Source organism: Phacochoerus africanus, chromosome X, assembly GCF_016906955.1.
Source record: "Phacochoerus africanus isolate WHEZ1 chromosome X, ROS_Pafr_v1, whole genome shotgun sequence".
Classification (NCBI taxonomy): domain Eukaryota; kingdom Metazoa; phylum Chordata; class Mammalia; order Artiodactyla; family Suidae; genus Phacochoerus; species Phacochoerus africanus.
In genome coordinates this window covers 45,720,850-45,736,524 of record NC_062560.1, presented here as the reverse complement: position 1 = coordinate 45,736,524, position 15,675 = coordinate 45,720,850, and the positions used below count along the sequence as shown (strand labels likewise).

The 15,675-nt window shown below is 43.4% G+C and overlaps 1 pseudogene; it reads right to left on the bottom strand.

Annotated features, from left to right (window-relative positions):
• Positions 1–4,538: 4,538 nt before the first annotated feature.
• LOC125117896 (non-histone chromosomal protein HMG-14-like) lies at positions 4,539–4,834 on the bottom strand (annotated as a pseudogene).
• Between the last annotated feature and the right edge of the window lie 10,841 nt (positions 4,835–15,675).

Genomic DNA, 15,675 nt, shown 5'->3' with positions numbered 1-15,675 from the left:
AATTTGCATTTTTAATAAATAATAAGGTTTAACATCATTATTCAAGTAATTTATACCCATAGTAAAAAAAAAAATCCATAAAGTCAGAAACAGGAGAATTAAGAATCAACCTTATAATTCAAGCATTCATTAAAAACCTCTCTTGGGAATTCCTGTTGTGGAGCAGTGGGAACAAATCTGACTAGGAACCATGAGGTTGAGGGTTCAATCCCTGGCCTCGCTCAGTGGGTTAGGATCTGGCGTTGCTATGGCTGTGGCGTAGGCTGGCAGCTGTAGCTCTGATTAGACCCTAGCCTGGGAACTTCCATATGCTGTGGGTTCGGCCCTAAAAAGACAAACAAAACAAAATAAAACTCTCTTGGAGTTACAGCTGTGGTGCAGTGGGATCAGTGGCATCTCTGTAGCACCAGGATGCAGGTTCAATCCTCAGCCCAGCACAGTGGGTTAAAGGATCAAGTGTTACCGTTTCTACAGCATAGGCTGCAACTTCGGCTCAGATCTGATCCCTGGCCCAGGATCTCCCTATGCTGCAGGGTGGCCAAAAATGGAAGGGAAAAAAAACCTCTCTCTGTCATTTTAGTGCATATAGTTTCATATATATGTCTCACACATTTATTCTCAGTTATCATCCATGTTGCAGCAAACATCCTCATGGATCACTCCCTGCCCACTTCCGTAATTATTTCTTTAGGGGAAAAAAATCCTGCATAAAGGAATAGGAGCCCAAGATTATTTCTAGCTTGTCCAACATCACACCCTTGGCAAGGTCTTCCAGGAATTAAACCTGTGTCTTTCTGCTCCCACTGCCTTTGCTTGTTTCTTTACCTTGCTGACTCATGGATTTGCCGGTATCCTTGAATCCCTTAGCTCAAGAAGAAGCTTAGCAACCCCATGAGCACCCCATAACCACCATCCACGAGAAGTGATGTGGTGTAAGTACCCCCATGTGCAAGAGGCAGCACTCCCGGAAGAAACATCATGAGCTAAGTCCATGAAAACTGCTAGGCCATGACATGCTTAGCAACCGCATGAGGTCACTGAGGCTGGAGATTCAGGCTGTGGGGTGAAAGGGGAATCTCTTCTTTGGTGTTCCCGACCACTAGCAGGCCACAATAAGTGTGCAAGTAGATTGTGAGTGTAAATATTCCGTGAGGTAAGTTTTTCTAAAGCACTGCCTGGTAAACATAAAGGGAGTCTATGTAATTGCAAAGGAGTCTTCATGTAAATCTTATTGATAAGGTATATGCTGCGTTTTTTTGTTTTTTGTTTGTTTGTTTGTTTTTGTCTTTTGTCTTTTTAGGGCCACACCCTCGGCACATGGAGATTCCCAAGCTAGGGGTCTAACCGGAACTGTAGCTGCCAGCCACAGCCACAGCCACAGCAACGCCAGATCCGAGCCGCGTCTGCGGCCTGCACTCATGGCTCGTGGCAACCACCAGATCCTTAACCCACCCAGCGAGGCCAGGGATCGAACCCAAAACTTCATGGTTCCTAGTCGGATTCAGTTTCCACTGCGCCACAACGGGAACTGCAGGTATATGCTGCTTTTAAACTTTGACTCCAACAGTCTGTAAGCTCCTTCAGATACTACTCATGCACATTTCGGTATCGCACACACACTCGCATATATCCAGATAGCCGTTACTTAGTGTTGGCATACCTGGGTGGTGCATCTGAAGCCGTGGAGAAGAAGGAAGGCTCTGTCCCTATTGGCAGCTCTCCCCCACCCCTCATACAGAAGCCTCCACGTTTGCCTTTCTGTGCCAACTGGTCCCGAATTTGTAATTGTGCTTTCAGTCTCACCTGTCCTAGAAAGCTCATCTGGCTTTGGACTTCTCTCTTTTGGGTGACTTTCTTCTTATGCACACATCTGCCAGTAGTTTTAGGCAATTAATTGGAAAGGTGCCAAGGTCATGCCGGCTTCCTCTGGCACTTATGCCCCTACCTGTATGCCTTTGCCAAAAATCAGTTGTCCATATAGGTGTAGGTTTATTTCTGGACTCTCTGTTCCATTGATCTATTTGTCTATTTTAATGGCAAGCTGTTGTGATATAGTTCTATAATAATGCTTAAAATCTTGTTTTGTCTAATCTAGGTCCTTTGTATTTCAATGTCACCTTTAGAATCCGCGTGTCAATTTCTCTGAAAAAGAAAGAACTGGGATTTTGATTGTGTTAGAATTATAGATCAATTTGGGGAGAAGTGACATGTTAACAATTTTGAGTCTTTACTTGGGTCTTAATTTCTCTTGGCAATATATTGTAGTTTTCACCTCTTCTGTCCGATTCACCCGTATGTATTTCACCTGTTTTAATGCTCTCGTAAATTATATTGGTTTTTATTTCAAGTTTTGATTGTTGCTAGTATATAGAAGTATACCTCATTTTTTTTTTTTTTGCATTGAGCTTGTTTCCTGCAGCTTCACTAGAATCACTTGTTGGTTTTAGTAGCTTTTAATTAAATTTATTCACACTTTCTATGAAAATGATTGTGTCATCTGTGAATAGACAGTTTTACTTCTTCATTTCCAAGGTGGATGTATTTTAGTAATTTATCTTGCCTGATTACACGATCTAGAAACCTTGAGTACAATGTTGAATACAAGTCGTAAAAGGGGACATCCCTGTCTTGTTCCTGATATTAGGCCAAAAGCATTCCGCATTGAGACAATCACATGTTTTTTTTCTTTTTTAGTTTGTTAATATGGTGAATTTCGTTTTTTTTTTTTTTCAAATATTAAACCAGCCCTGCTTTACTGTGATAAATTCCATTCAGCCATGATCTATTAGTCTTTTAACATGTTGTTGAATTCAACTTGTTAAAATCTTATTTCTTTATGAAAACATTTTTTCACTGCGTTTTTAATTCCTTTACTAGATAAAGGGCTATTCCAGTTACCTGTTCTTTTTTTGCTTTTTCCTTTTTATTATTCTTTTATTATAATTGATTTATAGTCAATTTCTGCTGTACTGCTAGTTATCTATTTTTTTCTTTCAGAACTGAGATTTTACTGGTTGTTTTGAGAATCGGTACACAGACATTTCAGTTTGTACACAACTCTTAACATACATACCAGAGTTCCCGTCGTGGCTGAGTGGTTAACGAATCTGACTCGGAACCATGAGGTTGCGGGTTCAATCCCTGGCCTTGCTCAGTGGGTGAAGGATCTGGCGTTGCCATGAGCTGTGGTGTAGGTGGCAGACACGGCTCAGGTCTGGCGTTGCTGTGGCTCTGGCATAGGCCAGCAGCAACAGCTCCAATTAGACCCCTAGCCTGGGAACCTCCATGTGCCTCAGGTGCGGCCCTAAAAAGACCAAGGAAAAAACATACATACCAAAAATCTAAAAAATCATATAGTTGTGATTCTTTTCTCAACCATTATTCCAGTGACTTTACAGAAAATTTGGAGGCAAATTTTCCTTAACAGGATATCAAGTACCAATATCTTCAAATGCTGTTATATCACAAGACCCATTAATTCACAATTTAATATCATATATACTACGTACTCAAATTTTCAATCTTTCACAGCACATTAACAAAATTACTAGGAAAATTGGACTACCACGACCAAAGATGTTGCAGAGTGCACAAAATTCTGACTAGGAGAGCCAAGATCAAGGAGTGGTATGCTTTAGGAAACAACATGAGAAGAGAAGTAATTTTTTTCGTCTTTTTAGGGCTGCATCCGTGGGATATGGAGGTTCCCAGGCTAGGGGTTGGCTGCTGGCCTATGCCACAGCCATGGCAACCTGGGATCCGAGTCATGTCTGCGACCTACACCACAGCTCATGGCAATGCCAGATCCTTAACCCACTGAGTAAGGCCAGAGATTGAGCCCACATCCTTATGGATACTAGTCAGGTTTGTTAACCACTGAGCCATGACGGAAACTCCGAGAAGTAATTTAAAGTGTTCAAGAGGTTAAATGCACAACTGACTCCAAATTGCTATTTAGTATGCTTTGTATTACAGGATATAAAAGCTACTCCATCTATGGAATGTTAAGCTGACACCCAAGACAATTGAAGCCTCCCATATTCAATATCCCACTATTTTCTGGTTGTACCAAAAAATAAATAACCAAATGATTTCACCTCTTAAAAATAAGCATTTACACTTAAAAAATGGACTGAGGTGGGATTCCCTCCTTCTTATAAATGTTTCTAGGAGTTCCTGTTGTGGTGCAGCAGAAATGAATCCAACTAGCATCCATGAGGATGCAGGTTCAACCCCTGGCCTCGCTCAGTGGGTCAGGGATTCTTCATTGCCGTGAGCTGTGGTGTAGGTCACAGACGCAGCTCAGATCCCGTGTTGCTGTGGCTGCGGCGTAGGCCAGCAGCTGCAGCTCTGATTCAACCCCTAGCCTGGGAACTTCCATATGCTGCGGATGCGGCCCTAAAAAGACCAAAAAAAAAAAAAAAGTTTCTAGAGCTACTAAAAAACTTGCATTTACAAAATAGTTGATAAAAATACTCCTCTGGGTTGTACAAGAAGGGGGACAGGAACCACTGATGGGACTGGGTGTGTGTGTGGTATTAATCGGACTTGGCTTCTTTCTCTCCTGCTTCATCAGAGGCTGGGCTCTCCTAATTTTTAGTTTCTCTGTTTTCTGCAGGTAAATCCTCTTTAGTCTCTGGTTAGTCACTTCGGCCTGTTTTCCCTTTGCTCCCCTTTTCCCTTTTGTTTGTACTTTTTTGTCTGAAGATTTATCCTTTGCAGCCACCTTTTCTGGCTTCCTTTCCACTTTTGTAGGAGCAGGTTTAGCTAGCAGTCTCCTCTTGGGCTCCTCCTTTACCACCCTCTCCGTGGAGCTGACCTTCCTCTTGGGCATCCTGGCAGCAGGGTGGGCACGTGCTGGGTGCCTGAGGGCTGCAACTGGAGAGGCTTCTCGAAGCTGGGCTGCCTGGCCACTGCCACTAGTTACCTATTCTTAACTGAGCTTTGGTAGTTCGTACCTCTCAGATTGTCTATTGCATCCTTGTTGATATTCTGCCTAAATGTCCTATCAGTTATCAAGAAAGGGATATTGAAATCTCAGACTGTTTTTTTTTTTTCCCACTGTACAGCAAGGGGGTCAGGTTATCCTTACATGTATACATTACAATTACATTTTTCCCCCAGCCTTTCTCCTGTTGCAACATGAGTATCTAGACAAAGTTCTCAATGCTATTCAGCAGGATCTCCTTGTAAATCTATTCTAAGTTGTGTCTGATAAGCCCAAGCTCCCGATCCCTCCCACTCCCTCCCCCTCCCCTCAGGCAGCCACAAGTCTCTTCTCCAAGTCCATGATTTTCTTTTCTGAGGAGATGTTCATTTGTGCTGGATATTAGATTCCAGTTATAAGTGATATCATATGGTATTTGTCTTTGTCTTTCTGGCTCATTTCAGACTGTAATTGTAGATTTGTCTATTTCTCTTTGCAGTTTTATCAGTTTTAGCTTCATGTATTTGGTAGCTCTGTTATTAGGTATGTAAACATTTATGATTGTTGGGATTATCATGAATATAAATGTAAACATCCTCAACAAAATATTAGCAAATTGAATCTACTGATATATAAGAAAAATAATGCACTACAACCAAAGGAGGCTTATTCCAGGAATACAAAGCCAGTTCAATATGCTGAATCAATCAATGGGGAGTTCCCATTGTGGCTCAGCGGGTTACGAACCCGACTAGTATCCATGAGGATACAGGTTCAATCCCTGGCCGGCCTTGCTCAGTGGGTTAGGGATCTGGCATTGCTGTGGCTGTGGCATAGGCTGGCAGCTGCAGCTCCCATTCGACCCTGGGCCTGGGAACTTCCATGTGCTCCAGGTGTGGCCCTAAAAACAAAACAAAACAAAAAATCAGTCAATGTAATGCTCCATGTTAACAGTCTAAAGAAAACCACACGCCCATGTCAGTTGTCCCAGTGGAAGCATTTGACAAAATACATCCATGAATCATGAAAATTCTCAGGAAACTAGGACTAGAAGGGAACTCCCTGAATTTGGTAAAGGGTATCTACAAAAAACCTACAGCTAACGTCATATTTGGTGTTGAAAGACTGAATGCTTTCCTCCAAAGAGCAGGAATGAGGCTAGCATGAGAATGTGAAGCTCCCAGGGGACTCAGGCCCATGGAATTCTCACCCTCTTGTGGGCTTTTCCTCTAGGAGTACCACTAGGCTCACAGAGAATCCAGAGAAGTTCTCTTGCGGTGTTAGCAAGAGTCAAACAGCAACTGCCAAAATCCCACCAGACCTATTTCCCCATCTCCCCTGTAGAACAAAAAAAGCTTAATCTGCAAGCACTGGTAGAATTCTACTTCAACTAGGGGAAAACAGTGGAAACCATCATGGAAACTTGGCCCAGACCCATCTTCAGGAGCCAGGGCACCAAACTGTCACCAGAGTACATGGGTAGATACCCATGCAGCTGGAAGAAGCCAACGGGGGGGAGAGAAAGCTCTACGCAGGAGTTCCCACTGAGGTGCAATGGGATCAGTGGTGTCTCTGGAGCGCTGGAACGCAGGTTCAATCCCCAGCCCAGTGCAGTGGGTTAAAGGATCCAGCATGGTACAGTTGCAGCATAGGTTGCAAATGTGGCTCAGATCTGATCCCTGGCAAAAAAAAAAAAAAAAGCTCTTCCCATAGACGAAGGACAGGAACATTCTAAAGCCCACTCCACCAAGTCACATGTTCATAGTGCTTACCTAAGAATGAGGCTTAATCAAAACCCCAGGGAAGACTTTCTTTCCCACCCCTCCTTCCATCAGAGCCTTTAACATATTAGCTACAATTATTTTAAAGTCTCAGATAGTCTCCTGTCTGTGTTATATCTGAGTTTGGGTCCAATGATTGTTTCTTTTTTTATTTTTATTTTTTTGCTTTTTAGGGCCACACCCGTGGCATATGGAGGTTCCCAGGATGGAGGTCTAATCGGAGCTACAGCCGCCGGCCTATGCCAGAGCCGTAGCAATGCCGGATCCAAGCTGCGTCTGTGATCTACACCACAGCTCACAGCAATGTTGGATCCTTAACCTACTGAGCAAGACCAGGGATCGAACCTGTGTCCTCATGGATGCTAGTCAGATTCATTAACTGCCGAGCCACAACGGGAACTCCATGATGATTGTTTCTTTAGACTGTGTGTTTCTCGCCTTTTTGTGAGCCGCATGGGAAATCCAAGACTGTGTGTTTCTAACCTCTTTGTATGCATAATAATTCCATGATGAGGAGTTCCTGTTGTGGCTCAGTGGGTTAAGAATCTTACTAGTGGAGTTCCTGTCATGGTGCAGTGGTTAGCGAATCCGACTGGGAACCATGAGGTTGCAGGTTCAATCCCTGGCCTTGCTCAGTGGGTTAAGGATCCCGCGTTGCTGTGGCTGTGGCATAGGCTGGCGGCTATAGCTCCGATTCAACCCCTAGCCTGGGAACCTCTATATACCATGGGTAGTGGCCCTAGAAAAGACAAAAAAAAAAATCTGACTAGTACCTATGAGGATGCAGGTCCCATCCTTGGCCTTGCTCAGTGGATTAAGAATCGGGCATTGCCACAAGCTATGGTATAGGTCGCAGATGCAGCTTGGATCCCGAGTTTCTGTGGCTGTGGTGTAGGCTCCAGCTGCAGCTCTGATTCCACCCCAACCCCAGAACTCCCATATGCCACAGGTGTGGTTCTAAAAAAGGGAAAAAATTTCCGTGATCAAAGTCTGACATGTTGAATAGGATAATAGATACTAAGGTAAATACTTGGTATGTGCACAGTTATTTCTCCTAGAATTTTAGTATGTGTACTTCTCCTAGGATTTAGTGCTAATTTAGCAAAGACTTGTACTGAGTTTGAAGTTTGCTCTTGCTATGGTTTAGTCTCTCTGTTTAGTGAGAGCTGTCTCTGAAATCAATGGAATTCTGTTTCAAGTCTAAGTTACTTGGGGTCTGTGTTCAGTATGTGAAATCTCTGATCTTTTAAAGGATCTGTGTCCCAAGTTTTGAATGCAAGGTGTTTGGGATCTGTTTTCAGAGTGCAAAGTCTAAAATTTTAGAGGGTCTGTCTCCCAAGGATTCGGCTGGAGTTATTTGGGGATCCATAGTCAGAGTTCAAGGCCTCTGAAACTTTGAGAATCTCTGTTCTAAGATTTGATTCTGAGGGGTTTGAAGGTCTGTGATCATGGTGTGAGCTCTGTGACCTCTTTGAGGTCTGTGAACACAAGGTTTTGACTCCAGAGTAGTGGTTTGTGTTCGCAGTGTGAAGTCTTCGGGGACTTAGGTTGTTAAGATTTGAATCTCAAGGCATCATGGTCTCTGTTCAGGATGAGAGGTCTCTGAAATCTGGGGGGAATCCATTTCCAAAATGTAAGTTTCATGTATCTGGAGGTCTGCATTCATAGCCTGAGGTCTCCATACTTTTAGAGAATCTGTATCCCAAGGATTCAGTTTGAGTTATTTAAGGGTCTGTAATCAGAGTTGGAAGCCCCTGCAATATCTAGTTTCTGTTAGGAGGTTTTAGTCTTAGGGATTAGGAGTCCTGAGTTCAGGGCGTATGAGTCTTTGAGCCTTTAGAAGGTCTGAGTCCCACATTTGGGTCCAAGCTATTTGGGGGTCGGTGTTCAGGAAGTGAGGTCCGTGGATTCTTTGAAGATCTTCGTTCCAAGTTCTTTGCCCAAGGTGTTTGGAAGCCCATGTTCAAGGTATGAGATCTCTAATCTCTCTAAAGGCATAAGGTCCACGTTTTGAGTCTGAGATACTTAGAGATATATGCTCATGTTCTCTGACATTTTTCAGTGTCTGTCCAAATGTTTGAGCCTGAGGTAACTGCTGGTCTGTTTTCAGGTGTGAGGTCTCCGAAATTTTTCAGGGTCTGCACTGTAAGCTTTGGATCTGAGGTAATTGGGGACCTGTGATCAAGTTGTGAAGTCTGAAATTTTAAGCTTGGATCTCAGGTTTCAGAGGTATTTTTGCTCTGCATTCAGAGTAAGGTCTTGAATCTTTTAAGTTCTGGGTTGCCACTTTTATTTGGTCTGAGTTGTTTAGACATCCTTGTTCAGGGTGTGGGGTCTCTGAACTCTTCGAGGGTCTGTGTTAGCAGAGGTCCTAGGGGGTCTGTGATCAGGGTGAGAGGTGTCCGAACTTATTAACTACGTTCCAAGGTTTGATCTGAGGTCTTTGAGGGTCTGTGTTGTAAGACTTTAATGAGGTACTTGTGGGTCTCTGTTAGTTTATGAAGGATTAAGTCTGAGATATTTAGGGGTCCGTGTTCAGGAAGAAGGGTGTCTAAAATTTTGAAAGTCAGACTTGACTGTGAGGGATTTGAGGTCCATGTTATGTGGGCACATTCTCTGAACTCGTTGAGGTCTCTGTCCCTAGGTTGAATACGAGGTATGTAGGTATTTAGGGAATTAGTGTTCAAGATGTGACGTCTGAACTCTTTGAGGGGTCACATCCTATGTTTGCTTCTATGTTATTTGGTGTGAGGTCCAAATAATATAGAGCCTGAGGTCCTTGATTGTTTTTGAGGTTCTGTGATCCAACATTTGGATCTGAGGTATTTGAGACTCATGTTTAGAGTAGGATGTCTCTGAACCCTGAGGGTCTGTGTCTTAAAGTTTTGTTCTTTTTTTTTTTTTTTTTTTTGCCACACCATGGCATATGGGATTCCCAGGCCTGGGATCAGATCCCGCAGTCATGACCTAAGCTGCAGCTGCAGCAACACCGGATCCTTAACCCAGTGTGCTGGGTCAGGGGCTGGGGATCAAACCTGCATCCCAGCACTCCCAAGAGGCCACTGATCCCATTGCACCACAGCGGGAACTCCTGTGTCGTAAAGTTTTAGTTGATGTACTTAGGGATTTGTGTTTAGAGTGTGAGGGCTCTGAAATCGCTGAGGGTCTTTGGCACAAATTTTGAATCTGAGCTCCTGAAGTCTGTATTCAGGGTGTGAGAGTTTTGAACTCTTTGAGGATCTGGGTGTGATGTGTCCAACTTTTTGAAGGTTGTTTGTTTTGTTTTGTGTTTAGTATAGGATTGAGTCTGGGGTATTCACACATCTCTCTTTGGAATATAAAGTCTTTGAAGTCTATGAGGGTCTATATCCCATGATAGTAAATTTGAGGTATTTGAACATCTGTGTTTAGAATTTTCATTTTGTGACATCTTTCACCGTCTGTTATGTATTTGAGGTGTTGTATATCTGTGTTCTGAGTGTAAGCGTTCCCAAGTCTTTTAGGGTCTGTGTCTTAATGTTTGTATGACATTTATGATTTATTTTTTGAAAGAAGTAAATTCTCTAAATCTGTTGAATGTCTGTAGTCCAAGTTTGGAGTCTCGGGTATTTGTAAGGTCCCATACCTTGTAAGGGCATGAGGTCTATGAATTCACTGAGGATCTGGGTTCCAAATTGAATCACTGGTATTTGGAGGTTGGGACGATGCAGAACCCTCTCATGGTATGTGTTTGAGGTGTGTTTGAGACATTTTTTTTTGTCTTTTTGCCTTTTCTAGGGCCACTCCCGCAGCATATGGAGGTTCCCAGGCTAGGGGTCAAATCAGAGCTGTAGCTGCCAGCCTACACCACAGCCACAGCAACACGGGATCCGAACCCTGTCTGTGACCTACACCACAGCTCACGGCAACGCCAGATCCTTAACCCACTGAGCGAGGCCAGGGATCAAACCCGCAACCTCATGGTTCCCAGTTGGATCCATTAACCACTGCGCCACAACAGGAACTCCAGGACCTTTTTTCGAGGTTGGAAGTATCTGACCTCTTTGACGGTTTGTTTCCGAAGTTTACTTCTGAAGTTCTTTTTTGGTATCTCAGTTATCTAAGCTCAAAGTGTGAGGTCTCTAGACTTTAGAGGATCAGTGCTCCAAGAACTGCGCGTGTGGCTTTTGTTTTGTTTTGGCCTTGCCAGAGGCATGTGGAAGTTCCCAGGCCAGGGATCAAACCCGCACCACAGCTATAACCAGAGCCACAGCAGCAGCAACGCTAGATCGTTAACCTGATGAGCCACCGGGGAATTCCTATGTGTGGCTTTTGGGTATTTATCTGCAGGTATGAAATCTCTGAAATCTTTGAGGGCCTGTGTTCCAACTTTAGAATCAGATGCGATCGAGGGTCCCTGAGCAGGGGGTAGAGGTCTTTGAACTAGTTAAGTGTGCTCTGATGTTTGAATGTAAGTTATTTTGGGATCTGTGTTCAGAGTGTGAGATCGGTGACTTTTGGAAAGTTTTTTTTTGTTTGTTTTCATGGGACTGAGCCTGAGGTATTTGGTGTTCCGTGTTTAGAGTGCGAGGTCTTGAACTCTTAAGGGTCTGTGACATAAAATTCTGAGTTTGATGTCTTTGTGGTTCTTGGTTTAGGGTTTTGCTCTCTGAAGTCATATGTGTTTCAGGGTTTGAGTCTGAGGTTTTTGGGGTCTATATTCACAATGAGCATTTACAAATAAGCATATGGGTCCTGGGTTTAAGGCGCAAGATCTCTGAATTTTTTGAAGGTATATGTCTGAGGTGTTTGGAAATTTCTATTCTGAGTGTGAGGTCTATGCACTCTAGAAGGTCTGCAATCCAAATATTTGCACTCGAGATATTTTGAGGTGTGTATTCAAGTTTACAAGGTGCAGGGCTCTTTCTGGCTGGTGTTCAAAGGTTAGCATCTGAGGTGTTTGAGTCAATGTTCAGAGCGTGAGGTCTCTTTTCGGGCTTCTGTCCTAAGTTTGCTTCAGAGGTTTTGGTGTCTCTCTTCGGGGTATGAGGTCTCTGAATTCTTGGACGTTCTGTGTTCCAACATTTGAGTTTGAGGTGTTTGGGGGTTCATATTTAGGGTGTGAAGCCTCTGACTTGTTTGACGTTCTATGTTTGGGGGTTTTAACTCTGAGGTATTTGCAGGACTTTATTCAGGGAGTGCGAAGAGTGTGAACTTATTGAGTATCTATGCTCCAAGGTTTGAATCTAAAGTATTTTGGGGTCTGGCTCAGCGTATGAGGTCTCTGAACTCTTTGAAGTTTTGTTTTGTTTTGTTTTTCCCCCCAGTAGGAAATGAGTCTGAGGTATTTGTGATCTGTGTAAAGTCTTCGAACTCCCAAGTGTTCCTGAGTCTGAGTTTGAGATATTCGGGTTTGCATTTAGAGTGTACACATTCACAGATCTTCAGGGTCTGCGTTTTCGCATTTGAGGATGAGATACATGGGTTCTGTGAGCTAGAGTGAGGTCTCTTAATTTTTGAGGGACTGTGAGCAAAATTTGAATCTCAGTTATTTGTGATCTGTGTTCAGTTGAGCGGCCTTCTGAATTCTTTCAGGCTTTGTGTCACAGCATTTGAGTCTGGAGTGTTTGGAAGTTCATGTTCTGGGTCTGAGCTGTAGGTTAAAAATTTGGAACTGGGTTCCAGATATTGGTTCTGAGGTGTTTGGAGGTGTGTGAAGAGGTTGAGTGGTCACAGAACTCTTTCAGAAGGTGTTCTCCAGGGTGGAGCCTGAGGTGTCTGAGTGAGTATTCAAGGTGAGAGGTCTTCGAAATTTTTGAGAGTTTGTGTCCTAGGTTTTCTTCTGAGGTTTTTTTGGTCTCTTTGCTCAAGGTGCGCGTTTTCTGAACTCTCGGGGGAGTCCATGTGCCAAGATTTGAGTTTGCGGCACTTGGAGATTTCTGTTTAGCATGTGAAGTTCCTGAATTCTTTGAGGCTCCAGCATGCGAATCAGATATTTGCAAGTCTTTATATTGCGAGGTTTGCAGGGAGTGAGAGATGTGGGAACTTAGTGTCTGTGCTCCAAGGTTTGCACCTGAAATATTTGGGAGTTTGTGGGCAGGAGGAGCGACCCCTTTGAGGGTGTCGTCCCAGGGTTTGATTCTGATGTGTAGGGGCATGAGTTCACGACTCGAGGTCCAAGCACACTGATGATCTGTGTTCCAAGTTTGAGTCTGGGGTATTGGGAGGTCTGTGTTCAGTGTATTCAGTTTCTTGTAATCCTTGTCTCTATTTCAGGATTTTAGTCTACTGTGTTTCAGGATCACTGTGCAGCGTGTTGGGTCTGAACACCCTGAGGATCTGTGTCCCATATTTTCTGAGATAGTTGGGAGTATGTGTTCAGATGTGACATCTTAGAGTGTATGGGTTTCAGGTTTTGAGCGTGAGTTTCTGGAGGGGGCTGGTATACAAGATGGGCGATCTCTGAACTCTTTGATGGTCTGTGTTCCAGGTGTTGAGCCAGTGGCATCTGAGGATTTGTGTTCAGGCCGTGAAGTCTCAGAAATCTTACAGAGCCTGTGTTGAGTTGGAGGTGTTGGTTGTCATTGTTCAAGCTGTGAGGTGTGTGAAATTTTATTGAGTCTATTTCGCAAGGGTCTGTGTTCCCAAGGGTGAGCGTGAGGTTATTGAGAGTTTAGCTCAGAGAGTGAACGATGAGTTCTTAGAGAGTCTGCCTGTGTTCTGACGTTTGAGTTTGAGGTAGCTGAGGATCTCTTTTCAGGGTGTGACCTCTCAAATCTTTGAGACCCTCTCCCAAGATTTGAGTTTGAGGTATTTCTTTTCCGTTTGTAAAGCTGAATTCTTTCATGATCTGTGTTCCAAGGTTTGATTCTGAGGTAATTGGGGAATTTTCAGGAAACGAACCTCCTGAACTCATGTAAAGTCCTTGAGCCTGAGATACTTAGGGACTGTGTTCAGAGTATTGCTCTTTGGACTTTAAGAGGGTCCATGTCCCAGATTTGAGTCTGTATTCAGGATACAAGGTCTCTGAAATCTTTGAGAGTCTGTATTTTAAAGTTTGAGTCTAAGGTCTTGGGAGGAGTCTGTGTTCAGGTTGGGGGAATCTCTGAAATCCGTTGGGGGTGTCTTTGTTTCAAGATTTGATTCTGAGCAATTCAGATGTCTTTATTCGGAGTATGAGGCCTCTGACTTTTTTGAACACCTTTGTCACATCCCAGGGTTTCAGTTCTACGTAACTAGAGGTCTGAGATAATGGCATGTTGTACCTGAACTCTTTGAAAGTCTGTCCTAAGATATGAGCCTGAGGTCTGTGGCAGTCTGTTTTTTTGTTTGTGTGTTTGTTTGTTTTGTTTTTGTCTCTTTTGCCATTTCTAGGGCCGCTTCTGCGACATATGGAGGTTCCCAGGCTAGGGGTCGAATCGGAGCTGTAGCCCCCAGCCTACGCCACAGCCACAGCAATGCTGGATCCAAGCCACGTCTGCAACCTACACCACAGCTCACAGCAACAACGGGTCCCTAACCCACTGAGTGAGGCCAGGGGTCGAACCCGCAACCTCATGGTTCCTAGTCAGATTCGTTAACCACTGAGCCACGATGGGAACTCCTGTGGCAGTCTGTTTTGAGTGTGTAATGCCTCTGCACTCTTTCAGGGTCTGTTTTCCAGGGTTTGATTCTGAGGTTTTGGAGGTCTGTATTGGGTCCAAGTTCTCTGAGCTCTTTGGGATTCTGTGTTCCAAGGTGTGATTCTGAGGTAACTGGGAATCTGTTTGTAAAAAATGAGGTTTCTGACCTCAGTTAGAGCCTCTTCCAAGATTCAAGTCTGAGGTATTTAAAGACTCTGTTCAGGGTGAAGTCTCTGAACTTTTAGAGGATCTGTACCCTCTAGATTTGAGTCTGAGGCATTTGGGGTTTGTATTCAGGATGTGTGGTCTCTGAAGTCTTTGAGATTCTGTGTTTCAAGGTTTAGGTATGAGGTAATTGGATATAATGAGGTAATTCAGTGTAGGAGGTGTCTGAACTCTTGAAGGGTTTTTGTCCCAAGTTGGGTTCGGAGGTTTCTGGAGTCTAAATTTAGCATGTGCATTGTCTTTGGGTTTCTGTGTCCCAAGTTTCTAATCTGAGGTATTTGGGAGTTATATCAGGGTAGGGGGTCTCTAAACTCCTTGAGTATTTGTGTTTTAAGATAGAGTCTTTAGTATTTGTGGGTTTGACTGTGAGGTTGAATGCGAGGGGGTCTGTATTCAGGTATAAGGTCTCTGAATTCTTTGGGATTGTGTCTTCCGAGATTTGTATCCGAGGTAACAAAATGAAGTACCACTTCCTATTGAGGGGTCCTCTATGCATAGCGAAGGGGTCGAGGGAACTTCATTTTTTTTTTTACATCATAAGCACATTTCCAACATTGTGTCTATAAATTTAAAAAATCCTAAATAAACCTTGCTTGTTATAGATTTCCAGTATATCTTCCAAGAAAAAAAAAAAGTGTTTGTCCTGAAACTATTGTAATAGTTGTTTTTATTTTATTTTTTTAATTTTTTTCAGCATATGGAGGTTCCCAGGCTGGGGGTCTAATTGGAGCTATGGCCGCTGGCCTACACCACAGCCCCAGCAACATGGGATCTGAGCCACGTCTTCGACCTACACCACAGCTCATGGCAACACTGGATCCTTAACCCACTGAGCAAGGCCAGGGTCGAACCCACAACCTCATGGTTCCTAGTCGGATTCGTTTCAGCTGCACCATGACGGGAACTCCGTAATGGTTGTTTTTAAAATGCACATAATTGGCAAGAAAAGTTTTTCCGGAAAAAATATATTGTTTATGGTAACACAGATATGTCTTCCATTAGCAGTTGTTTTAGAAAAAGACCGCTTGTGTATATCCTATGTTTCTAAACCAAATTATATTCTAACTCTGAGTGCATTAAAAAAAAAAAAATCAGGGCTATGTTTAAAGAACACCTCAAATGCCACATCCTGTACGAAACC